The sequence below is a fragment of the Panicum virgatum genome, chromosome 1N (genome assembly GCF_016808335.1).
Source record: "Panicum virgatum strain AP13 chromosome 1N, P.virgatum_v5, whole genome shotgun sequence".
Classification (NCBI taxonomy): domain Eukaryota; kingdom Viridiplantae; phylum Streptophyta; class Magnoliopsida; order Poales; family Poaceae; genus Panicum; species Panicum virgatum.
Window position 1 is genome coordinate 19,961,225 of NC_053145.1, and position 11,659 is coordinate 19,972,883.

An 11,659-nucleotide genomic window follows, 5' to 3' on the forward strand; every position below is an offset into this window, starting at 1 on the left:
CACAAATTCGTTCCAAGTGATGGTGGTGGCATCTTTGGCAGCGGCACATTAATTATCCCACCAAGCTAAGGCAGTTCCGGTGAGTTGGTGAGCTGCCAGAAGAACTTTGTCTCAGTTTGGCATTCGAATGGCTTGAGCTTCCTTTCAATCACATGCAGCCAGTCATCTACCTCTAAGGGGTTGCTGGATCCGGCAAAGGTGGGTGGCTTGGTTCTCAGGAAAGCTGTCAGCTTGTCATTCATGGTCTGCTCTCGTGGCTGCTTATTGGCGAGGGCATTGGCCAGGGCTTCCAGTATGAGGGTCTGATTGTTTATCGCCTGTGCCAAGTCTCCGACATGTAGTGGTGGTGGCAGTGGCACTTCTCCTTGGTTCCCTCCTTCGTTCTATTTCACTTCTTGTTCTCTGATAGGGTCCTGTCCGTGCCCATTTTGTGGTCCTCCTGCGCTAGGGGCTACAGAGGTCCGACTGTGGGAGGCTCTTGAACCGCATCGGGAAGCCATCTGTAGATTGGATAGAGTCTTTGTGAGACTGGGATTAGGATTAAGTGATGTTTAAGTTATTTAGTTCGTATTTTTGAAAAGACAGAATCCACCTCCTGCCGAAAGCACACTAACTAACAACAAACACACAGACTAGCAAGCAACAAGCACAAACAACTTCATTACTGCAAGAGGGGGGTACAACACTGGGGTAAGGCCAAAACGCGTACTACACGTCCGGGTACACAACTCCAAAAGAAGGGGGGCACAACTCTAAATTCGGACCACATGGCTTCATCCCTTGACGGTCACTAGTACCTAGACAGACTCATTGGCTTGAGTGGGTTCTTCCCTTGGAACAAGAAGAGAACACACATCCTCCAGGGGAATGAGCAGTCCTTGCTCGCTATTCTCTAGGTCTCCATTTTCCAGGGGTTGCTCAGCAGCTCCTCCTTCAACGGCAGTAGTAGGCCCTTCAGGGTTCTCGGGTGGGGCTTGTGGGGTCCCAAAAATTGGTCCCTGTTGACGCTCCTTAGAGCACCAATTTACGTACTGCAAGGGCACGGATCGTGGTAGCTTTTCCCTTAGAGTACTCCCCCAAGGTTTATCAATCTGTGGATCAGAAGCGAACCGACTAGGGTTTACCATCTAATCTATCGAACCTATCCTAAACATGAAGTGAAGATTGCAAATAAACTGAACACTTGATAGATATGAATCAAGCATAAGTGTTCATCACACCCACAACCGTAGATGAGATAACTCAACCAAGGAGCTAGGGCCTATTGTCTCTAGGTACAGTTCTAGTCAAAAAGGTGATCAAAACATAGATTGCAACTCAACTAAAGGTACACGAAATCATCTCTCAGAAAGGCGGCTCGCAAGCGGCCTACTTTCCCAAGGTCACCGATGCGAGGTGCGTGTCAACGCCTAAGGTTTCCCAAAACTTTACCACAAACGCCCACCAAGTGCTCTTACTCGAAGCTCCTCCTCTTGGTGGCCGCGCAACGCCTCCCATGGTACTCGCCATCGATCCTATTCCACATCATGTCGTCGCTAGAATTTTTCCCTCCGCCATGCTATCACCACACCGGGGTAATCAACCAACTAGCTAAAACACGCTACCTCAACGTATCCGCAAGATATAGACTAATCACCATGAATAGATCTAATCTTACTTTGAACATATGGATGCATCACATATGAGAAAGAAAGCATGCATTGAAGTAGACCAAAGTCGACACAACTAGAATAAAGAGTAGATTGATATCACATCGTGTGTGTACATACCTAGACGAATGTTGGGGATGACTCCCGAACTCCACCATGGCACAACCTCGCAGGGAAGCCATGGCGGCTAGGGGTGGCCTAAGCCATCTCCTAGGTACCTTCGAAGACTTGCGGCGGCCGTCGTCTCCCTCCGGCCTTGGCCCTAGGTTTTTGTCGAGTTCTCGGTAGATTGATTCCCCGAGTTGAATAAGGTGCGAGCTATTTATAAGTCGAGGAAGCCACCGGTCTAAGGGGAGGTCGAACCGCCTTAGAAACGGGCTAGGCCGGCCAGCCCCATGGGCCTAGGCCGGCCGGCCTACCCTCTTTCGGGCTCACCTCGGTCTCATCTTTCGCGTGTAGACTCCTCGCATCTTCTAGAGTTTATGTCCTTCACGATTGCATCCCTTTGGACGTCGTTATCTTGGAGATATCTTTGAGGAAAGGATAGGATAGGAAATCCTTCCTTAAATCTTCGTGCGCTTGGTCCTTTGGGCTCTCTTGGAGGATGGATGTGCATGAATGCACATCGAATCAACATGGGCTTTGGTCCTTCCTTTGGGCTTTGGCCTTCGTCTTTCTCCGTGTTAGCGCTCGATCACGGGCTTCGTCATTTCATGCTCCAAAATAGGCCAAAAATCTGCAAAAACGAAGCTCCTCCAAAATATATGTGCAAGTGTGAAAATGACCAATAATTAGGCTGGGGTTAGGACGGTTAGTGATTTTGATATTAAATTCATGCCATTATCAAGGATAAACAAGGGATAAAATGGGTACTTAAGGAGCGCCAACAGTCCCCATCCTATGATGGGCATCCCAAGTAGGACATGGGTTTCCCCGATTGCCGGGACTGGCGTTCCACTTCTGGTCCATTTTTGCATATGCCGGTCACGGGCCTGCCTGAGGCTCTCATGGGAAACCGCTTCACTACTGACCGCGGCTGCAGCTCTTGCCTCGGCTTGAGCCACCCGGATCTGATGCATTCTCACCGCGAGCTCTGCTTGCTCGGCCTCCCTCAGGATGCTGGCTTGCTCGTCAAAGAGCTGATCCAAGGAGGCTAGATAAGTAGCCAATTGGTACAGAGGGTCCTCTTCATGGCGGCGCCGTTCCAGGCTTCTCATGCGAGCCTCCCAAACTGGGGTTCTGATGGCCGGAGGAAAGAACCTCATTGGTGTGGGGGCGAGGTGTCCCTCGAAAATCTGGCACAGATAACGGAGTGCCTTTCTGACGACCAAGGGATAGGTGTCTTGGTACCTAAACCCCGTGGCGGTCACTCGCCATGGCTGGATGTCGGGGTAGCCGTCACTTTTGGTGATGACTAGGATCACCCTGCAGCGGAGGGTACCATGGTACTCGTACTCCCTGCTATAGTACCTCGGGCATTCCGAAACAACAAGGCTCTCCAGGGCATTGATCAAAAGGCTGGGGAAGTCGGGGGCAGCTTGCCAAATGCCCTGGGTCTATCCTTCCTCAGCAATCTGAAAACAAAGATAGGGTGAACAAGCATTGCATAGATACTTGGGTACAAAAGGAACAGATGGTCCTTATTAATATGACAGGGTGGGGTACATTTTCCATGGATACATGATTATTAGGATAGCGGCTCTAGCTTAGGTGTGCTACTCCCCTATCATGGGGATTCTTCCTCGATCTGGATAGGGCGCTTCTTTGGTGGAAGACACTTCTCCAACACCTCATCTTCGGTCTGAGTACCACTATCCCAATGGGTTTCTTTGGGTTCTTCTTCTAACAACCCAGCTTCTGTCCTGAGCGCCTCATCGTTTTGCCGTTGGGTTTGGAGAGCGGCTAGGGAGTTCTCGGCTCGTATGGCTCTTATCCGTTGTGACTCCATCTCTTGGATAGCTTTTCCTGCCCTGTGGATTTGGTATTTCAGTTGGGTCGCCTGTTTGCGGTAGAGTTGATCCAAGCCGGTGAGGTTGATGGATAGGTGGGAGACCGTATCTTCTAGTTCTTCTTCTTCCCTTCCAAGTCCTCTCATCCGAGCAATCCATGAGCGTCCTCTTCTTTCAGTAGGCAGGAAAAATCCCATAGGAGTCTGCTGAAGATGATGTTTGTAAACCACTCGCAGATGTCGCAGGGCTTTTTGGGCGGCCTTTCGGTAGGTGTCTGGGATGCAAAAGCTAGTGGTGGAGATGAACCAGGGTTCCACGTCAGGATAGCGGGTGCTCTTTCCCACAAAGATCATTATGTCACACCGACGAGTGCCCCTGGAGTCGTACTCCTGGTAGGTGTACTCTGGTGGGTCCACAACTCCGACGCGTTCCAGGCTGAGTAGCAATAACTTAGGGAGGCCAGGCTCTGCGGGGCAGATTCCGCCACTCCATCCATTGTCAGCCATTTGGAACAGGCAAGAGTCAGCGGTGAGTGTTTGTGTGGAAAAAGGGTTAAGCAAGGAAAGTCCTAATGTGGGAAAGCTTAGAAAAAGGGTCTCGATCCTAGGGGCCATGTCCTACAGCCAACCTATGGCTCTAATATCACCTGAAGCGTCCCCTCATAAAATGTGACTCAAATGTGATCCTAGGGGCCATGTCCTACAGCCATTCCCAGAAGAAGTACTAGTTGTGTGACCAAACCGTAACTCGCCCAGTACCGTGGGCACGGCTATTCGAATAGGTTTTAACTCTGCAGAGGTGTGCAACTTTACCCACAAGTGGGGTACCACAGCACGATCACCTTAGTGTCGGTGCAGATCCCAACAAAACCATTACCCACCATAGCTAGACCTGACTAGCCAACACGGGATCCACCAAGGGGTCATTGACCTATCACCGAGGTTTAACCGGGCCATAAGTCACACAGAGCTTATCTCTTCTCCTTGATCACCCGTTGCTCTCAACTCTCCTGATGACTATCAGGCTAACTAGTGGGGTTTAAGCTAAGCCATTGCCACATACAACGGTCAAGTGGTTTGCACGATAGTTGAGTTAGGCAAGATGACACATCAACTTGGTCCTTAATTGTGACAAGATGGATATCTCCCAACCTTCTTGCTCAACCACAAAGGTATGAGTGCAACTTCTGGCAATTCACACAGAAATGTCATCCATCTCATCGAGACACATCTTTCATTTATTTTCAACAAATCCACCTTTTCCCTTCCCACACATGCACATATTTTCCTTTATAAATAATCATATTTGATGTGTAGTAGAACGAGTATAAAGTCCTAAGCAATTCTAGCGATGATTAACATCCACGTAGAATGAATCGTATGTAGACATCAATCTAGGTGGACAAGGAATGGTGATAACAAGTCAAGGAGTGGCTATCCAACCATGTTTCAGTAGTAAAAACATATGCAATTTTATAAAATAGGCCAATAAGTTGTGTTTATAAAACTGGGACAAAATATGCATCAAAGGATGGGATTGAACTTGCCGTTCACAAAGCCTTCCGGGAAGTCCTGATCGAGGTACTGTCCTTCGGGTTCAGGGTCGCGGTACTAGTCCTCGCACACTTGCTCGCGGTACTGCTCGTCGACAGGTTCTTCCTCGTTCACACTGTGGTCTACGGCACACACAACAAACACACAATAAAGAAAAAGAAATAAAGGTTTTATCGTTGAGCTCGAATCAGGGAAAATTAAGATATGGATGTGGGAAGAATATTTTCAGGAGATTTTCTAATGGCGTGGCCGAAATTATACTAGAAATGGTGTGGTAAAGTTTCGGGGCAAACGGAGGATTTTTGGCGCATGAAATGATGAGTTAAAGAGGGATTTATGGGCTAAATAAAGATCCGGGGGCCTATTTGTAATTATTTCTAGGAGTGCAAGGTCTTGAATATAATTTTGGAAAATGTTTGGGCTACTCTAGAAATTAGGCAGGGACCTATTCATAAATATTTTATATAGTGGAGGGATCATTTCTTAGATAGGGAAAACATGAAGTGCTTCTTTAGAAGAGAGCTAGAGAAGGGGCGTTTTTTTACAGAAAATAGGAAAGGGCAGGGGGTTTTGTGCAAAACAGATCCTTTCTTCTTCCTCTCGACAGGAAGGGGGGGCGGCGGCAGCCCTTGCCGGCTGTCCAAGGCACGGCGGCGACCGGGAGGAGGGGGGAAATCGCGAGGGAGGCGAGGGGAACTGATTCCCCCACTCACCCGAGGCTGGGGCGGCGCGAGGCAGCCTGGCCACGAGGGCCGGCGGCGGCGGGCAGAGGCGGGCGTGGAGGCGGCGTTGCCGGGCTGGGGAGGAGGCGTGCGGCGGCGAGGGTGGTTGAGGGGGTGAGGGGCTGCGCGAGGGGCCTATTTATAGGCCAAAGTGGGGGCGAGGAGGAGGGGCCGCGGTGGCTGGCCAGTCGGTAGGCTTGCAGCTCGCCTTCAATGGCGTGGGGGCGGCTCCGGCTACTTGCAATTGTCGCCTTGTGGTGCTGTGGCGCGGACACGACGGCGAGAGGACGAGAGGTCGGAGGGGTGGAGCATGTAGGAGGGGCGGCAGCCAATGGAGGGGCACCGCGCGGCTCTGCTCGGCGTCGAGCTCCACCGTGGCTCGCCAAGGCTGGCGCGAGCGACGAGGCGGGCTTGGCCGGCGAGGGGATGGGGTGGCAGGGAAGGACGCGCAAGTGGAGCAAGTGAAGCTCGTGCTGTGCGTGCTCTACTCCGTGAGGAGAGAGAGGGAGGAGGAAGAATGAGAGTGGAGGGAGAAAAGAAAAAGAGAAAAGGGAAAAAAAGAAAAAGAAAAAAGAGAAGAGAGAGAACAATTGCCATGATAGAGGCATGCGAGCCGGCCCGAGCACAAGAGGCCTGCTAAGGCCCATGAGCCCGATTAACTTCATGTATATGTATATTTGAATGTATATATGCGAATAAAAGTGTTTGAATTTAAGAATGTGTTAAGATTTCAATAATTTTTTTGTCAAATTTAAAATTTTGAGATAATTCTGCATTAAAAAAGTGATTAAATAGCAATATGGGTTCACGGGCCGGCCCGGCCCGCGAAGCCCGTATAGGATAACGGCCCAGCCCGATCGGGATAATAGGCTTTCGGGCCGTGCCCGGGCCGAGACCTCAGGCACATGGGCCGGCTCGGCCCGGCACGGATAAATATTCAGGCCAATCGGGCCGGGCCGAGTCGGGCCTGCGCCGTGCCGGGCCGGGCGGCCCGATTAGCAACCTATAGGTGCGGCCTCTCTGGCCTTTGCACTGCCTGCTCGCCAGTCACCAGCGGCACTAGGTCCGCCACCCCTAGCTCCCAGTGGGGGAGCTGGAGTGCTAGAGCGGTGCGTCCAAAGCGCATAGGTGTTCGTGGGAGACATCCACAGGCAGCAACCGTTCCACACCAGCAGTGCTGCTGCTCCTGCTGCCAACGCCGTGATCTGTGCGCACCCACTCCGATGCCGGCGTGGACAATGAACGCCGCAGTGCCCTACATGCCAAAGAAAGCAACTGCTGCTCCTCCTTCGATTCATGCGGCGAAGGCAGCCGGGCGGTTGGTCTTTCCAAAGTTGACGTCTTCTGTGTTGATTTGGACGAGTTGTGGCTTATTTGTCATCCACACCGAAGATTATCGATTGTTTGATTTGTTTCATATCTTTGTCTTCAATAGATGCAAACTTCAATTGTGTGATGCAGATTATTGCTAGCATTGCTTTGACTGTCAGTGATTATTTTTCAATTTCATAAGGGGCATGTAGTGTATCTTGTATGGTTTTCACTTTTCAAATTGCCAACACAATTTCCTACAGTAGTTGCCACCGCCGGTGGAGCTCGCCTGTCCCGCATGCCGCAACCGCTCGGAGGGGAGCTCGATGCTGCCCATGCGCCGTAGCCGCTGGGAGAGGACCTCAACCCTGCCCATGCGCCGCAGCCGCTGGCAACAATGCTATCCCCGGCTCCCGCACCGCCGCAGCTGGCGGGGGAGCGCACCCCGACCCAGGCGCCACTGCCACTGCAAGGGGAGCTCGCCCCGGCTGCACGCCGCCGCCGTTGATGTGGAGCTCGCCCGACCTATGGGCCGCTGCCGACGGGGGAGCTCGGCCCCGCCCCCGCACTGAGAGCTGAGGGACAGGATGCTAGAGGGGAAAAAAAGGAGAGGGGCACTAACAGGTGGACCCAAAGGGCAAAATTGTCTTTTGCATCCACACTTTAACAGCATATGGATGGAAATTTGAATGGAATGGCACTAAAAGGATAAATCAAAACTTCTATGGCATTGAAGGAACTTTAAAAAAAATTGTGGCATACAAGGAATCCATCTAAATTTCTATGTCATTGAGAGAATTAGCTCATTTACTTTTGGTGTTGTTCTTTAGTGTTTTGAACTACTTCATTGTGCTTGCCCTGGCCTACTTGAGCCGGCAAGCTGCTGGGGAGCTACGGGTGGTGGACGACCTGGCCGATCGGCTGCGCCAGCTCGGGCCTACAACTGGAGTCGCGCACCTAGGAGCTGGAGCTCGAATGCTCCGAGGCTGAGACGAAGCACACCCGAGAAACCCGTGTTAAGTGTCGCATCAAGTTCTTTTAGTTACTGGGGTAGTAGTTTTTGTGTTGATGATCTTATTGCAGAGCTGAAGAAGCCAAACACAAACATGGCACGTTTCCTGGCGGCATGCATCGCGGCCAACAAGGACATCCACCGGCTTTGGGAGGCCAAGGAGGGTAGAGAGGCCAGCGCCAAGGGCAAGCTCAGGCTGGAGCAGCATTCCGGGAACCAACCCAAGCCATGAAAACTTTGCAGAGTAACAAAACTGTTATTTGCAGAGATGGAGGGCACGGCTGGCCGAGTTGAAGGCGGTGATGGACCGGGTCTCTGACAAGGTGGATGCCATTTTGGCGGCTTTTGAGTTGGTGGGGGTCGCTGTCCAGGGAGGATATGACGACCCGTATGGAGGCTGCTCAAGGCCGCCTTGAAGCATTTATCAAGAGGATCGCCAGGGACTCACTGCAGTATACCATGGGGCTTATGAGGTCCCACCTCCCAGAAGCCAATCTGGAGCTGGTGGGTGATAGGGTTGTGCCGGACTACACCGATGAGGAGTGGGAGGTGCACTACTCCACCGTCAAGGGCCTCGCAGACTGCATCATGACCCATATTGATCCGTAGATATTTTAGTAGTGTTGTGGCAAGACAAGTGGCCTGTATTGGCCAAAAACAATATTTACTTTGTTTGTAAATAAATTTGCATGTTTCCTGGTTTGTTATTTCTTGATCTAAGTAGTGGCCGAATAGTTAGGAAGTCAACTCTGTGATGTGCTCCTTTTGTGTTGAGAGCGGGTCATCGTGCACATGATAAGTCGTAGTAACGCAAAGTGATTCCAAGACAAAATGTTGTGTTCAATTACAGTCATTAGAGTTTAAGGGACGTGGGGCCGATTGCTTGAAGTAGTGCTGCGCAAGTCAGGCTGGATGAGTTGTAGCCTCGAGCTTACGGAATAACTCAGAAAAAAAAAAGTCAAAAGGCTAAGAAGAACTTATAGCAGCATGTGCTGAACTTTGTTAATATTTAAAAAAGAATTGACAAACAGGGGCGGAGCTTCCCATACTGCAGGGTGGGGCAGCTACCCAGCTACCAGCGGAGCGGAACCCTCCCTGCGGCAACGTCATCCGGAGGCTCACCCTGGGGGCGGCGCACTTCGGCGAGGCCGGCGGGCGGCGGGCACGGGCGCGACGAGGCGGAGCACGTGGACGCGCTCTTCGCCGCGCTCAGCTACCTCGACGCGTTCTGCGTCTCCGACTACTTCACGGCGCTGGTGGGCCTGGACCTGGACGGGCACGAGCGGGTGGTCAGGGGCGTGATGCGGACGCTGGGCCGCCTGCACGACCCCATCGTGGAGGAGCGGGTGGAGGAGTGGCGGCGGCTACGCAAGGCCGGCGAGCGCCGGGAACCCGCCGACTTCCTCGACGTCCTGGCCTCCCTCGACGACGCAGCCGGGCGGCCGCTGCTCACCGTGGAGGAGATCAAGGTGCGACCATTGTAAGCTAGCTCGCTGCATGCTCATGCCACCACGGCACCACCACGCTCTCTTTCGTTCGCTACCCGAAAACAAATTAAACAAGGAAGCTAGCTTCTTAATTAAAAGCAGCTTTCCGAGGCTGGCAATGACAAGAGCTTCTTAATTAACGCCATGCCGAGAGCGAACAAAAATGAACAGACGCACATAGGAATCTTGATGGCTGACGCATCTATGTCTGTCCGGGCATCCTGCCTTGGCCACCGACGCAGGACATCATGATCGCGACGGTGGACAACCCGTCGAACGCGGTGGAGTGGGCGCTGGCGGAGATGGTGAACCGGCTCGTCAGCTTGCTCTCTGTTCTGCCCCAGCTAAAATTTTGGGCTAGCTACGCCACTGTTGACAAAGAAGTACATATCTTAGAATTATCTTCTACGGGTAGAAGCACCGTAGGTGTTCGATGTACCAAGGGCTACCCACATCACTGCCATCCTCTCATTGCAGTTGATACATCCTTAGGACTACAATAGTGCTACGATGAGTCTAATGATGAAGGGACCTTCCCAGGGGGAAGAGATCTTGTGGGCATTTGTCGTGGACTAGATTCGGCGCAAGATCATGTCTCCTATGTTGAAGTCGTGTTCCTGCAGGTTTTGGTCATGGTAATGTCAGAGTTCTTCCTCATAGAGAGCGTGCTAGAGTGTAACCATCAGGCAGTGTTCTTCCATCGAGTCAATGTCCAGTCCCTGAGTGATTTTTCCTTTGGCTCAATCGTAGTTCTGGATGTGTCGAGCACCGAAGGCAATATTTGTCGGGAGGATATTTCCTCGGAACCATAGACCATAAAGAAGGGAGAGTAGCTAGTTGCCCAGCTCTTCTAGCAGGTGTGTAGTCCCCAAACTACTCGGGGTAGTCCCTAGAGCCACTTGGGGCCATACTTTTCGAGAGCGCGACCTTGAGTCCCTTCAGAATCAAGCCATTAGCTCGCTCTACTTGGCCGCCACAGAGGCATAGTAGATGTCGATGCAACTATTCTGGCAATAATCCTAGAACTCGGTGTCGGTGAAGGAGATGCCCAGATCTGTGATGAGTCGGTTGGGTACCTGTCGGATTTGCTTATCTGGCAAGTCCACCAGGGGTTTGCTCGGCGATAGAGTTTAGGAGGGAGATCGCAGAACCAAGACCTTGATGTAACACAAGGCAACATTTTAGACAAGTTCAGGCCGCGATGCGTGTAATAACCTACATCCTGTTGGGGGTGGATTTGTATTGTCTTGCGTTCGGGATGAGGAGCCGCCGAGGTCGGGGCCGTCGTGGCTGGTGTGGTGTGCAATGTTGTGATCTATTGTGTCCTATTGGTATCCCCACGTCCCCTTTATATAGACCAGGAGGCGTGGGTTACAAGTAAGGGATAAGATCTACTCGAGTTGTTACAAGGAAGGAGGTCGGTTAAGATCCCTAACAATCTGGGCATCTTGTTGGAGCCTTCATCCTAATCCGCAGACGACCCTTCCGTCGTCCAGCCGAGGTCCGTCGGGTAGTCCTAGCAGGGTAGTCACCCAGATATGGGGAGCCCACTCGGTAGGGAGGTACCTGGGTCAACCTCCATCAGTACCTGAACCTTTGAATCATCTCCTGGATGAACTCAACTGTCTTGGTGGCAGTGGTGGACGTGGCTAGTTTGACCTCGATCCACTTGGTGAATTTATCAATCATGACAAAGATGTGGGTAAATTCTCCTTCCGCGATCTTGAGGCCCCAGCATGCGAAGGGCCTGTCCGTAGGGCCTGAGCCAGGATGTGTTGTTGCTTAGAGAACTGACAGGTGGTACAACTCTTGATGAGCTTCTATGCTTCAGCAGGGCTAAGGGCTGGTAGAAGCCTGATCTAAAGGCTTTTCCCACCAGGTGGATGCTCCGGGGTGGTTTCTACAGACGCCCGAGTAGATTTCGTTGAGAAGAGCCACTTTATATTGCTGGGAGACGCATTTTGATAGGGCTCCGA

General features: G+C 51.8%; 1 pseudogene; it reads left to right on the plus strand.

Annotated features, from left to right (window-relative positions):
• The first annotated feature begins 8,586 nt into the window (after positions 1-8,586).
• On the plus strand, positions 8,587-10,362 carry LOC120653400 (annotated as a pseudogene).
• The last annotated feature ends 1,297 nt before the right edge of the window (positions 10,363-11,659 follow it).